This window comes from Giraffa tippelskirchi, chromosome 12 (assembly GCF_054371585.1).
Source record: "Giraffa tippelskirchi isolate mGirTip1 chromosome 12, T2T-mGirTip1v1.2.pri, whole genome shotgun sequence".
Taxonomy (NCBI): Eukaryota; Metazoa; Chordata; class Mammalia; order Artiodactyla; family Giraffidae; genus Giraffa; species Giraffa tippelskirchi.
Window position 1 is genome coordinate 101,838,601 of NC_137286.1, and position 14,848 is coordinate 101,853,448.

General features: G+C 53.7%; 1 protein-coding gene across 8 annotated transcripts in view; it reads left to right on the forward strand.

Moving 5' to 3' along the window:
- Positions 1–14,848, forward strand: part of SLC7A1 (solute carrier family 7 member 1) — a 62,351-nt gene that overhangs the window by 2,163 nt on the left and 45,340 nt on the right. The window lies entirely within an intron of this gene.

The following is a 14,848-nucleotide window of genomic DNA, read 5'->3' on the forward strand; positions in this document are numbered from 1 at the left end:
CTTTCATTCTTTGATGGAATTAAACACATGTCTACTGACTGTTCTAGTCTGTAGTTTCTTGTCTACTAAGGCCAGTAAAAATATGTAATTATGTTGGAGGGCCCAGCCTTGTGTCTAATTAAATTAATCCCTTTCATTATTAACTATGTATTTGGAGGTATTGGTCTATTAATCCCAGGGAGGAATTTGAAGCCGGAATAAGTGTGTCCTTGTTTTGGGAAGAAACATTTTCCTTTGACCCTGGAGTTGTCTGGACTTCCCTGGTGGCTCAGACGGTAAAGAATCTGCTGGCCAATAAGGAGACACAGGTTTGATCCCTGGGTCAGGAAGATCCCCTGGAGAAGGCAATGGCAACCCACTCCAGGATTCTTGCCTAGGAAATCCCATGGAAAGAGTGGCCTGGAAGGCTACAGTCCATGGAGTCGCAAAGAGTCAGACACGAACGAGGGAGTAACACTTTGACTGGAGTTATCTGGGCCACGGGCATCTTCTGAGATGGCCATCCTTCCAACTGGAGCGCACCTGCAGACGGGCCCTCCCCGGTCTGCTCCCCCTGAGGGCAGGCCCCTGGGACGGGAGGACTTGACTTTTTTTCTCAGGGAGGCGGAGAGTGGTGGGCAGCTGTCCCAGAGGACGAGGGTCCCTTCAGACCTGGTGTGGAGCAGAGATGGGGAAGGGGCAGGCACAGAGGCAGGGAGGCCAGCGCAGAGGCTGGTAGTCAGGTCTGGGAAAGAAACCCAAGTCGAGCTTCTTTCTGCGCTATCGAGAGTGACCGTGTGTCATTTCTCTGCGGGCTGGACAGTGGCAGCTTGGACAGGGTGGAACCGGTAGAGACGTGACTCTGCGCTATCTGTAGGCTGGTGTCCTCGCTCCGTCTGTGGATTTAAAGGAAGAATCCAGGTGAGGCGGGAGAGGTGGGTCCCAGGAGAGCGGAGCCACTCTCCTGGCGAGGTCGGGAAGAGCGCACTGGGAAGGACTTTGTAAAAGGCACAGCTGCCTTTTCTCAGACCCTTGCATCCTCACGGACAGGACTGAGCCCCACCTGCCCTGTGGTAGCCACGTGTGGTGCCCCGGCCTCCTCGCGCTCCCCTGTGCCCTCCAGAGGGCTTCCGGGCTGTGGTTTGTTGAGCGGCCCCACACGGGGACTGCGGCCATGGGGTGGGCCTGCTTTTTCATTCCTGGCCTTCAGGACGCCTGCCTTCCAGGGCTTTCTTGGGCTTGAGGCCGCTGGCCCTGGACTTCAGGCTGAAGTTGTATCCACCCCCAAGGTTTTAGGTCACTTCCAGTGGGAGGAGAAGAGTAGCCTCTTTGGTGGCCAGTTATCAGCCCTGTAGTGACTTCAGTGGCTTCTCTTTCTCCATATTCCCGTATTCCCCCCAAATTCCAAAGCAGCTCTGACACCAGCCACCCCTACACTTGTGCAAAGTGAGTCACAGCCTACCATGGGGGTTCAGTGCGTTCTGTGAAGCTGCTAGAAGGACGGGCAGCACGTGGTGAAAGGACTGGGTGGGCTGTTGTCCTCAATTCGCTGCAAAGGCATCACGATTCGCTCGTCCGGGGGACACAGGCCACACGTTGGAATAGATTCTGATCAGAGGTCCCCCATCACACCACACGCGGGTCTGTCACTTGGCTTTTCCTCTGGTTGTTATCGCTAGCAGGGGAGAAGGCTCACTGCCAGGTGGTGGATTTGGGGAACAGACCACGTCAGTGTGGAGTTCGGAGGCTTTACAGCTTCAGTGCAGCCTCAGGTCATTGCCCTGAAGTGAGGACGCTGCTTCCAGGAGCTCGGGGCGGTTGTCCATTGTCGGGAGGGGGGCCCCCGAGGCCCCTGCGGCCAGCTCCGTCGCATCTGTGTGCACCCTCCGGAAGGTCCTGTGGACAGTCTGGCCCCTGCAGACATGTGAAGCCTCCCTCTAAGCCTTGTAATGATGCAGTGAATAAACAGAAGTGATAGTGTTCTGTGAAAGAATAAAGGTGCTATAGTGTCAGTCACTCAGTCGTGTCCGACTCTTTGCGACGCTATGGACTGGGGTCGACCCCATGAACTATTGCCCACCAGGCTCCTCTGTCCTTGGGATTCTCCAGGCAAGAATACTGGAGTGGCTTGCCATTCACTCCTTCAGGGGATCTTCCCGGCCCAGGGATTGAACCCATATCTCCTGCATTGACAGGCAGATTCTTTACCACCTGAGCCACCAGGGAAGCCCAATAAAGGTACTAAGTCAACACATTTAGTGTCTTTCATGAAATAAGTTCCTTCCTCTGCCAGCCTCCTCTTCAGATAACCGCAGCCAGAAGTCAAGCTTCAGAAAGGCTTCACGGGCTCCCGAGAGGTGGGTTTAAACAGCGGAAGGAGAAACAAGGTCCTGCGTCCAGCAGGACAGTGTGGATTTCCACGCCATCTCCCTTTTCCCAGAATCGCCTTTCCCCTCTGGATGCAGTTGTGCCCTTAACATTCTGTCTTCCCGCTCTGGAGCTTTCTTCCAAATATCTCTGCAGATAAGGTTCATGTGTAGGAGAACCACCGAGTGCCTTCCTGCTTCCGTAGGAGTAGAGGCTGACTGCGCACGTTCTGGGCGCACGTGCTGGGCACACAGCGGGCTCGGCCTCGAAGATAGCCGCTCACGGAGCCAACCCTGAGCGGCAGCGCCCCCGGTGCCCCCGCTCTCCTCACGGCCTCCTGGGAGGAGTGGCTCCACTCCCCAGAGTGGGCTCCACTTATCTCTAAAATGCCTTTTTCTAAGATGTTTCTCAGAGCCACATTTAAATTCTTTTCTGTATTGCCTGCATAGTAATTGGCTTCTAGTACCCACTGTGTAGGGTTGAGAGGATTTAAATGAGGCCATAATCCAGGTTATGCACCTCACATAACTCTGACACATACCATGTGCTTCATGTAAATATTCGCTATTATATTGGAGAGAAAACTCAGCTCTTTGATTTCAGCATGGAGAAAAACAAAGTCTGCAACTGCTTTGTTTTGCTCCCCCACTTTCCCGAGATGTTAACGTGTAGTCCCTTCTCCTTGAAGCTTTGTCCGCACTGCAGGAGCTGGTGTAGGGCCTGGTGTCAGGGAGGCCAGTTCGGCAGATCTCAGATCCACAACCTTGGGTTTGAACCCTCCTCATGCCTCAGGGTGGCTTCCCTGGTGGTTCAGATGGTAAAGAATCTGCCTGCAATGCAGGAGACACAGGTTCAATCCCTGGGTGAGGAAGATCCCCTGGAGAAGAAAATGGCAACCCACTCCAGTATTCTTGACTGGAGAACCCCCTGGACAGAGGAGACTGGCGGGCTACAGTCCATGGGGTCACAAAGAGTCAGACACAACTGAGTGACTAACACTTCCATTTTTTTTCCATGCCCCTGGGAGGCAGAACTCCCGGCCCTGTTCTCAGTGTTTGCCTGCGTGTGTCTGTGTACACGTGCCTATGTGTGTGAGTGAGAAAGGCTGTGCGTGTGTGTCTGTTTGGAAGGTGTTTACCCTCATCCATCCCAACCCCAGACATTTTGTCCAAGTTACCCTGAGGGCTTTGGGGTTAAAAACTTGGGCCACGTCTGTTTCCCACCATTTTTCCTCCTTCCTTGAGGGGTAATGTAGATCCTTGAGAGGGGTGGGGTGGTGGGCCGTCACTGGGGACGCTGGCGAGGGGAAAGGAAGGACCGTGGTCTGACTGGTGTTTCATCACACGGTGGTCACCGTCATCTTCCCGCCTGTGAAGATGCTTGCGGTGACCTTTTCAGGTTGGTTTGGAAACACTCTCTTTCTCTGGATCTGCCCACCAAGTACCATTAACCAAAATCTCTTAGACCAAGTAGGAAGGAAGGGAGAGGCCCTAGGGCTGAGTAAGGCTCAGACTACAAGCCCTTGTGAGCGCTCACTGTGGGCTCCGCGCTGTGTTTTTTATTTAATCCTCACAGCCGCCCGGTAAGGTCGGTTCTGCTGTTTGGCTGATGGGGAGGGGGCCCGGAGAAGGGATGCAAGTTGTCGACGGGCACAGGGGTGGGTTGTAAGCGGCAGAGCGTGGATTTGCCCCTGGGACCTGGCTCCGGGGTCCTGCCACCGAGCGTGTCCAGGGCCGTGGGCGTCACCTCCTGTCTGGGGCTGCGGCCATCTCGGGACTGTGGTCTGGCACCCGTGTGTGCGCGGGCCCGAGCTGGGCCCTGAGATAAGCACACAGACCTGGAGATGCCAGGCCCCCGGGCTCTCTGGGTTCCGAGTAAGTCCTGGGAGTGCGGGAGCCAGCTGTCCCACCGCTGCACGGCGGCCAGCTTTGTTTCTCTATTTGCCCCCTGCGTCTTTGGAGTGCAGCCCTCTTCTCTCTGAGCCCTGGCTCCTGGCGCAGCTGGAGCTCTGGTGTCCCAGGACAGCTGTGCTGGCCAGTGGTCAGACCTGGCGCTGGCGTGTGTGTGACACAGGCTGGGCTGCATTCTTTCTGGGTCCAGCAGTCTGGCGTTGGCATCACCAGAGCCGGCTGGATGTGGGACTTCCGGCCAGGCCCCGGGGGAGCCCAGCTTCTCTGGTCTGCATCGGTCCTCTCTGCTCCCCCTCTAGCTCTGCTGGGGAGGGGGGCCCTCTGCAGGGGGGCTCTGATTTGTAGGGAAGCGTTGTTTCCTTCTCGGTTCTCCCCTGCTTCTCAAGGCCGGTGGCAGTGGTCCTTGGGCCCAGATCTTTATAGGTAGTGCAGGAGGTTGGGCAGGGTCTCCTCCCTTGCGAGATGCTTCTTTGACACCCTCAGAACGCTGGGGACAGGGGCTGTCTGAGTCAGGGTAGCAGCAGGGCGCATCTTCCCTGGAGAGACTGGGCCCCAGTGGCCGGGGCCTTGGCCTTGCAGTGAGGCCTGGAGTGGTTCCAGGTGGGGTGGGGAGGCTCTTCCCCACCCTTGCCTGCCTCTCTCCTCTCTTCCTTTACTTTTCAACTTTTCATGAATAATACTTCCGAGTTAAAGAAAAAGGTTGCAGGAGTTACAGGAGCTCCTCAGTTTTTTCAAATCACCCGTTGCTTATATTTTGTTCCTTCTTTCTGTTTATCTGTCAATCAATTAATCTACACACACAAATATAGTATTTTTTCCTGAACCCTATGAGAGTAAGTCGAAGACATCATGTCATTTGATTTACCCCCCCTGCAAGCTTCAATGTGTTTCCTAATAACGTTGTTCGTTCTCTTATGTGAACACGGTATGACATCAAAACCAGGAAGTTTAACGTTACGAAATTGTCATCTAGTCCACAGCCCACAGTCAACTTTCCGTTGTTCAAATGATGTTCTTTACACGTACACATAGCTAGTTTCTTTCTTTCTGTTCCCTTTTTCGGGAGAGGCTTTTTCAATGGAACTGTGGTCTAATTTTCTATCTTATAAGCCTCTTTAAGGAAAAAATGTTTCTAAAAGTTAGAATGCATTATTGTGAAGAATTGGGAAACTACAGAAAGGTAAAAGAAGGAGGAGATGAACACCACTGTGATTCCAGCGCAGAGGCCGAGCGCCCGGCAGGTGAGCAGGCTCGTGCGAAGGTGGATGGTCGGAAGTCTTCATCTCAGGGCGACCTGATCCCTCAGACCTGCACCCCGAACACGCAGGGTGGGAGCCCCGAGGAGAGACCTGGGGCCCTGGGGCAGCGGGCGCCCTGTCTGGAGCCGAAGCTTTCACGCCCCTGCCCACCCCCTGGCCAGTTGCCACCTGAACAGGCAGTTAACCCCCTCGGGGTGGGGAAAGGTGGAGATCATTATTAAATACCCAGAGCTTGTTCACCACTTGAAAAGAACTGTTGCAGGCCCTCTCTTGTCTGCCGTGCAGCCCTGGCTCCCCAGACTCAGCAGGGGGTAGGGGGCTGGGCCTGGAGGAGAGGCTAGGGGAGAGAGAAGAGGGGACACCCTATATTGTGCATCCTAGTCTTTGCTGAGGTTCCCGGGGAGAGTTGCAAACTGCTGGATGAGGCGTTTCGGTTATCGCAGATGTCCCCTTGATCATCACCAGCAGCACCCCCAGGGCTCCACTCTTTGCCAGCTCAGAAGACCTCCTCACTGGGTGGGCTGGTTTCTTAGGACCTGGCTCCCCGGGGTTTGTACCTCAGTTTCCCCGGACTGTGAAATCCACGCTGTGTGAGAAAGGGCCTCTGAAGGCCACGATCAAAAGCCTCGAGTATTTTTCCAATGTTTGTTTTTTCTTCTCCCGCACCAGACCCTCTCCTTGAAGGAGCTGGCCTGGAGAGGGGCTGCGGTGGGCAGCCGCCCAGACTCTGCACGCCCTGCTGGGGCGGCGGAACTCCTAACCTGGACGGGCCAGGGCTGGAGGCTGCTCTTCAAAGGAATCCTTTGAAGTGCAAACATTTCCTTTCCTGAAAAGAAGGGAAATTGAAATGAAAACGTATTGTTCTGTGCAGACAATGTTCTCTTGGATCAAAGAGGGAGTAGGGCTTATAAAAAAGGGAGATTCACGAGTTAGGCCTTAACGTGGCCCACGGGGAAGCCGTGACCGTGTACTTGCCCTCGGTCCGTGATCGGTAAGGTTGTAGATCCTCCTTCTCCCTCGTTAAGTTCCTAAATCTGGGTCTAACATGCTGTGTTTAGCTGTATCTCGTTTGTGTTTTTATCGTGAGGTCAGTGGGCATTTGAAAATATCTTTGTGTAAATTATGACACTGTCCATATGGAATATTATATAGTCAATAAAAGTGGTGTTTTCAGGGAACATCTGATCTTATGGGAAAAACTTTACTGTTAAAAGTGAAAAACTGGGATTTAATTTTTCACATTCAGTGTTATCTCAATGAGATGCCTGTATTTATACAGAAAGAAAACACTTAAAATCAGGCTTTGTTTTGTTCACTGCTGGGCATGTAGCTCCTGAACGAGTGCTTAGCAAATGCTTGTTGAAAGAATTATTTTTATAATTAGTGAAACAGCAGTATAGTTTAAAGTGGGGCAAAGGCAGGGGAGATGTCTTTAAATAGATAACCAACAAGGACCTAATGTACAGCACAGGAAACTCTGGTCAATGTTATGTGGCAACCAGGATGGGAGCAGAGTTTGGGGAAGGATGGATGTGTGTATGAGTATGGCTGTCGACCTGGAGCTATCACAGCATTGTTAATCAGCTATACCCCAATATAAAATAAAAAGTTAAAAAATAAACTATGCTAAGATAGAAAAAAAGGAGGGGTGGCTTTGAGCTGTGTAGTAACACTTTGGCGAGTGGAAAGAACAAGAAATTATTTTTAATTTAATTTAAAATTATTTTTAATTAACTCTGCCCTGGCATCTTGATTTGGGGTTTATTTGGGGCTTTTTTTGGTATAGACATGAACCACCTTTTGTGCTTTGGTGCAAACCGTCCTGTGACGTTTCTGTTTTGGGAATAATCAGGTCTTGTTGCAAGAAGGGGTTTTCCTGGGTCTGGCCACGAGGCTTCTTCACGGAGATGACAGCCTCTCACGTGCTCTGTGTCTGAGGCTCTTTGCACCAGCCTGACCTGTCCTGTTATTGGGAACTTTGCCTGACTTGCCAGAAGCTTCTCATCTTCCAGCGTCAGTACTACCAAGCTATACTAGTAGGGAGTCCGCCGCCGTGTTTCTGACTTAGGAAGTCCTTTAATAGCGCAGCGTCTCATTCCGGAGGCTGGCCTGGAGGAACGACCCTGGTCTCAGGGATTGCGTGTTACAGCTGCCGGCGCCTACTCCGGTGAGGGCGTTTTGTTCCTCCTTCAAAAGGATGTCAGCACTTGGGTTTCAGAGCCCGGTCCACACAGGGCTCTGGAGGCCCCTGGAGAAGGCATCCTTTGGGCTGGGGAAGGGCTGCTGGGGCCCACGGCCAGGTGCTCCCGAGGGTGGCGGCCGTCTGTTCTTCGGCTTCAGTCTCTGAGAGGAGATAAGCTGGCACGGGGCTCAGGTGCACACCCGGGGACACGCGTGTTTATAGAGATGAAAATGAACCTTGCTCCGCACAGCACGTGTTCTTGGACCTGCGTATGCTCCAAGAAGTCTTACTCTTCTCTATGGCCTTACAGACAGCCCTGGGGGCGACTCGAAGTTTGCAGAGAGAGCTGGGCCTGGACTTGCTGCCCTGCCCGCCCGCCTTCCTCTCCTCCGTGGTGTCGGGAGCTTTACAGGGGCTGGACTGGGGCCTGGGAGGAATTCTCTGTCCACATTGGTTTGGACAAAGACAGTGGAGGGTAAAGGTTTCTTTTTGTGGTGACTGAGGTTTTCTGACTGAAGTGGACATTATTCTGTGTGATGACTCCCCAGAAAGCAGACAGGGGCACAAGGCAGGATCTGTGTGTGTTCCCGGGGTGGTTCGCTGCCGATGCAGACCTGGGTCGCTCTGTCCTAAGCTGACCCCACATGCTGGTGTTTTGAAGGTAGCCTGGCTGGGCTGTGTGATTTTTATTCCAGGGATGGCCCAAACATTTGTTAATTTCAGCACTTTGACTTTTATTCAGTGTGATTTGAGGAAGAGCCCATCTGAAAAGTGAGCCTTCTGTTTCAGAGTTGACGATTTGTGGGAAGAAGAGTAAGAAAAGACACTCTTCTTGGAGACATTAATTTTTGGATTCTGAGGTCTGATGGATTAAAATTGAGCAGGGCGTTGAAAATACAATATTAGCAATAGCAATCATACCATTAAATCGTTCTTCTTGAAAGGGTTGAACTGATTTTGTCCTCTTGTTTGTGAAGTGTTTGGATTTTTTTGCTAAAAAAATTAGTATTCTGTAACTTACAAGTCTGTATATGTAATTTATTGTTATAATTCTTCAAACAACTGTAAATCAAGGGAATTGATTGTATGGAACAAAAGCACAGTGACAAGAGACCTGGAATAGGATAAATTGCCTAGTTTATTGAAACAGTGTACAAATATCTGTCCTTGTTTCTTGTAACTTGTTTTACTTACTTTGCTTCTCACTAAATTTAAGAATTGAGAGTGCTTAATTTATAGTCTTATTAAAATTCATTTATAAGTTATAAATATCGTCACCACTGTTGTTACTATTTGAGAAGAATCCTCAGGAACTTGATTTTATGCTGTTACATATGTTAATATTATGTGAAATAGGAGATAATCTGTCATTGTAATCGCATGACGTATCTCCCAGGGGCTTCCCAGGTGTCGCTAGTGGTAAAGAACCTGCCTGCCAATGCAGGAGAGGTAAGAGATGTGGGTTCGACCCCTGGGTCGGAAAGATCCCCTGGAGGAGGAAATGGCAACCCACTCCAGTGTTCGTGCCTGGAGAATCCCATGGACAGAGGAGCCAAAAGAGTCAGACACAACGGGAGCAACTTAGCAAGCATGCATACAATATGTCTCCCATAAATCTATAACTTCAAATTTTTAGCAGCAAGTTTGGTCTTTGTAGAAAAAACTTTTGCTGGAAGACATTTCTTTCTCCCTGGAGGGCAATCTTAGGAGATTTTAGGCAAGAACATTCCCCAGTTCTTCGAGTAATCTGTATTGAACCGGGAAGAGTGTCTCGTGAGTGTCAGAGTTTCATGCACACAGAATTTTGGAAAATTATCGGATGTAATTTGCCCTAGGATTCAGGCCTCATCCCTAAAAGACTCTCGGGTCTGTGGTCTGATGAGTCCTGGCGAGGGCTCAGCCACCGTGAACTTGCCTGCAGCTCCAGGAATCGCCTGGAGAGCCTCCCGGTGACGGGAGGTTTTGGAGCCTCCTGGGGGCTGCTGGCTCAGTGCCCTCGCCCCCTGGCAGGGCCTCCCTTTCCTGCAAGGTATGTGGCTGTGCACAGGCCAGAAACACCGTCTTGGCGGGGCGAGGCGCTGGCACCCAGGACGGAGGGAGAGCTCTGAGGCTCTGCGGGGGGAAACAGCACCATCCCCAGTTCCAGCGAGTGATGGCGCGGGGACTTCTCCTAGAACCGCCCTCCCCCTGGGACTGCCTCCAGCCAGCAGGGGTCCACGGCTCACTTTAACATGCGTGTGGCTTCATCCTGCTCCATGTAGACTCTCTTAGTGCTCAGACCTGCAGAGTGTGCACGAACAAAAATAGAAATTTAAACCGAGGAGGCAGGCCTCACCATGCCTGGGCAGATGGTGCACAGAACAGGAGACCCATGTTGCCTTGTGCCACATGGCCTCTTCTTTTGCTACGGATCACCCTCCACCCACAACTGAAACACCTGTCGGTGCGGACTGGGCAGATGTGGCCGCAGGGGAGACGTCAGGATGGAGAAAAGGAATACAGGTGCGCCAAGTGTGTAAGTTTGCATGAGATCCCAGGGCTTTTTGCATCCTGAAGTCAGCCCTCCGGTGTCTCAACCGTGTCTCCGGTGCCTGCACACAGACCCGGGGATCTCCCAGGCCCGCAGGTCTGCGTCTGAAGGCCAGGGGCAGAGTTCCTAGCAGCTCCCCATCCTCTTGGGTCGCTGACATCTGTCAAACTCCTGGCAGCTGGACCTCGTCAAGGAGACCTCAGCGGTGCTTGGACCGCAGTCCCCTGAGGCCAGGCTCCACGATCTGGAGTGGAGCGTGGTGTGGAGCAGACGCTCAAAAGATGTCCTTTCAGGAACCCAAGCACTTGCTGTTCCTGGACCGTTTATTTGGGCACCCTTGGGATGGGAGGGGCCAGGGCCCATTCATATCTTACCGGCCTGGTTATCTGTTTGCTGCCAACTGCAGGGAGGAAGTGGTGAGTCAGGCTGCAGGGGTGGAGCTCCATCCAGCCGGGGAGAGGCCCTGGGAGGGGACAGGACAGCCTAGAAAGAGCCGCGAGAACTCCGTGTGCAGGCCCGCCGGCAGCTCCCTGCCTCAGTTTCCCCATGTGGAGAATGGGGACAGTAATAGCCCCTGCGTTGCAGGCCGTGCTGAGGATTCAGGATGTAAAATGAGTTTAGAACATTGCCTGGTGTTCATGCCTGTGAGCTCTAGGTCAGGTTGGTGTGCCGAGGGTTAGTCTTCAGGCTCTGGAGGTTTCTGCCCAGAGAAGAGCCCATCCCATGGGTGGTGACGGAGGAGGCGATGGAGGAGGCATGGACTGGTATACAGAATATCCCTGGAGGCTGCGGGGGGGCTAAGAAGAGGCTGCCCCTTTTTCTGTCCTAGTCGGGAGGTTCTTGATGGAAGAGGGGGTGTCAGGACCTTTCATTACGGGTCCCATGTCGCTGGAGCTGGGGCGGGCTGGGAGGCGCGGTGTCCGGGCTCCCTGCTCCCGAGACCTCAGCCCAGAACGCCACCTGGAGAGGTGAGGCGTGGGCCTGGGTGGGCGCACAGGTGCGAAGCCCCTGTAGTTCCCTTCCGTCGGCCTCGGAGGAAGTTTCAGGAATGGACGGGAGCTCAGGTGTGGGTGCATCCTCCCCACGCAGCCCTGAGGCCCCAAGGATGTGGCCTTGGCCACTGGCCTTTGAATGGTCAGGGGCAGCTTGGCTGTCTTCGACGGCTGTCCAAGTGGGAGCTTCTTGGCCGGTTCATGGATTTATGTTGGGAGGTGGAAGGCAAGCATGGCCACCAAGCAGATCAGCTTCTTCTCAGCAAGCTTTGAAGGCGGCCTGTTTCCTCACTGCACATGCTGTGGAGACGCCCCCTGGAATTCCTCAGTCTAAATGTCCCCCTCCCTCTCCTGGGGAGATAGCGAGGGGCACAGTAGTGGAAGTGGAGTATTGTTACATTCAGTTGTAGTCGGGTTTTATTTTTGCTTTGTTATCTGGCTTATTAATCCATGTGTTCATTGGAAGGCTAAATCGTACATAGAAACATCATTGATGTTTTTTTCTTTAAAAAAACTTGTGAACTTGTGATCATTTCTGTAAAAAACCATGAGCCAGGACGGATGTTCTTGGAGGGCTGTGGACGGCAGTGGCCGTGGCAGGGTCTGGCGGGGGTCGAGGTGGGGGACTGACCCCTGCCCTTGATCCCATGGCCGTTAGTAGCTTCTTTTATAAAATCCCACCACGGTGTTGTTTCTCAGGCAAAATCAGATTTAATTCCTGGTGCTTCATGCAAAGTGTCTCAGAAACAGCTTTCCTTCACTCTTCTGTCTCTGGAGACACACACATTATTTATGTGTCTCACCGGGTCTTAGGACGAGCAGCGTGTCACATGGGTGAGACCTACCTCATGGCTGGGCCCTGAATAATCCCTCTGCTTTTTGATGCTCATCACCTTGGCGGAGGGGACGTCCTTCCGCTTAGGAGGGCTGGTCTTGACAGCTCAGGAAAGCAGCCAGCAAGGAGGTTAAGATGTGTGTTAAGGTGTGAAGACCGCCCGTGGAGGAGGAGGACCGCCCCCCATCCTCTCTCAGGTCATCTCCAGGGGCTGAGGGCTGACTTGTGGCAGGAAGAGGAGTGTCGTGGATGTCCTGGGGGTCAGGTGTGGTGGCGTGAGGTCCACAGGGGCTGAGGCTGGAGCCCTCTGACCCTGCTGCCTGGCTCTGGGGTCCTCCCTGGGGACTCACCACACCTTCCCTCCAAATGCCCCAGGCGGGCCTCCCCAGCAGTTAGAGGGGCCTGCAAGTCCAGAGACCTCTTTGCCACTGTCCAGGCCACAGATGGAGTGACCCTGAGCAAGTCCTAATGCTAACCCTGACCCCTGACCCCTGACCTCTGACCTCAGGGCCATGCTCTCTGCTTCTGGGTTTGAAAGAGATCAGATCAGGATGCTCACTTTGGGGGTCCCAGCCCTCAGCAGGAAATGGGTGACACTCCGTGATGGTGGAGACTCTAAAGAGCTCCGTGCAGCAGTGTAGTGTCCACAGTGTAAAAGCAGGGACAGTAAAAATCTGATGCAGCAAAAAACAGAAGCTCTTGAGTTAGGACGCTGGCGAAGGTTTTGATTGAGAAGTGCTACTCGGCCTGTGTGAGCCCAGAAATGTGGAGTGGGGTGATCTGTGCGACCAGAAGGAGCAGAGTGGCTGTTATTAAAAAAAAACAAAACAAAAAAACCCAGCTGGTGACCGGCATCCACATGGCCCACCAGACTTTGATACCGAAGCATCACCGCTTTCCTAGTGTGGATGGGTCCTCACGGTGCCCTCCTCTTCCAGGAAGTAGTAGCAGGCAAGAGGCATGTCCCACACATGGGTTTCTCTCTGCCTCCAGGCCGCCTTCCGTTCATAGCTGCTCCTCAGTCTTCGCTGCCTCTGGGGCGGACCAGCCTGAAGACAGACCCCAGGACACCCGGCTGCCTTTCCTGGGTCTCAACTTCCAGGAGCCCCTTGAAAGGCGGGCTTTCTGCCCAAAGTCCTTTAGTTTTTGCCTTGGTGGACAGGATCAGAGATGGCCAAGCACTCCTATTTAGACATGCAGATGCGTGCATGCATGTGAAAATAAAACGCCCTTGCATTGGGCCGTGCACACTCAGCTGTGTGGTCGAGGTGGCATCAGGGTCAGCGGAAGACAGAGGATGGCAGACGGTGAGATCTGCAAAAAGGCTTCGATTGTGCAGCCGTGGTTCAGGTGTCTCAAATGTCTGCTCTCTGGGCAGAATCCAACAAGGGTTGTGTTACAGGAGAGGGGATACTGCTAGTTTGCAAACCCCGAAGAAGGCTCGGCTTCTGTTTGGGGCAGAGGAGAGCACTTCAGAGGGCCGGGAGGGGATGATTTGGGAGCACCCCGTCTGGCAGTGCCACCCCATCTGGCAGTGCCAGCAGAGAGAGAGGTGACCCGGCGGGCGAGGTGAGCCCCGGGTTCCTGGCCCGCCCCAGCGGTGGGCTGGGCCTTCGTCATGACTTGCAGGGGTCTCAGCGTAAAGGAAGAAAGCCCAGTGCTTTCTGCAGCTGGTCACTCACAGGCCCAGAAGGAGCGGGGGCGGAAAAGGAAAGTGGACGCGAGAAGGGTGTGATTGTCTTGGCCCGTGGGGCCGGGGTTATTGCGAATCTCTGGGAATGCTGTCATGGGACAGGCCCCCGTACAAAGTGTGCTTTGTGAGCTTCCCCAGGGATAGGACTCTGGCTAGAGCCGCCCCATGTGACTGAGATACCCTTCTTTTTGTTCTTGGCTCTCCGAGTCCGGATGCGTGAGCTTCGGGGGAGCGGGGCTTGGTCCATGGCGCCCACCTGAGTCATCTTGTTCACACCCTGGGGTCTCCCTGAAGCAAGCTGGGCACAGCACTCTCGTCTGAATGAGGAGCCCCCTCTCGGAACCACAGTCTGGAAGCTTCCTCGGCTCTCTCCAGGGCGTCCACTCCCCTGCAGTCCGTGCCCCGTTCTCACTTCTCTGACCCCGACCCAGACTTGCTGGACTGTCGCCAGGTCACCGCGAGAGCCGAGTTAGCTGCAGAGGGGGGCGGTCCAGAGGAGAGGCTCGGGGCCCCGTCTAACTGTCAGGGTCACCGCACCTTAGCCGTGTCAGGCCTCAGGACAGCCGACCGTGTTAGGTGTGGAATTGCAGTTGAATTCTAGAGTTCATCTTGTTTTGCTCTGTTGATAATTCGTGAAGGTTCATATTGGCATTTAAATTGGGCTTCCCTGGTGGCTCAGAGGGTAAGGAATCTAATTGCCATGCAGGAGACCTGGGTTCAATCCCTGGGATGGGAAGATCCCCTGGAGGAGGGAATGGCAACCCACTCCAGTATTCTTGCGTGGAGAATCCCATGGACAGAGGAGTCTGGTGGGCTACAGTCCGTGGGGTCACAGAGTCAGACAGGACTGAGCGACTAACATGCATGTACACGATCGATAAAGAGATTCAGCAGTGGAGGTGACCAGCTGGGGCGAGGGCGGCTCCCACCAAAGCCGCCAGGGTGGAGGCAGGAGGACCAGGAAGTGTGTTCCTGGACGGACCTGGGTTCCAGCCCAGGACCTGCGTCCTTCAGATGGACACTGCTTGTCCGACTGTCAGGGGTCTGGGTGGGGGGAGCAGCTGACGCCTCCGGTCAGCCGGGGGCTGCACTCTCAGCTCC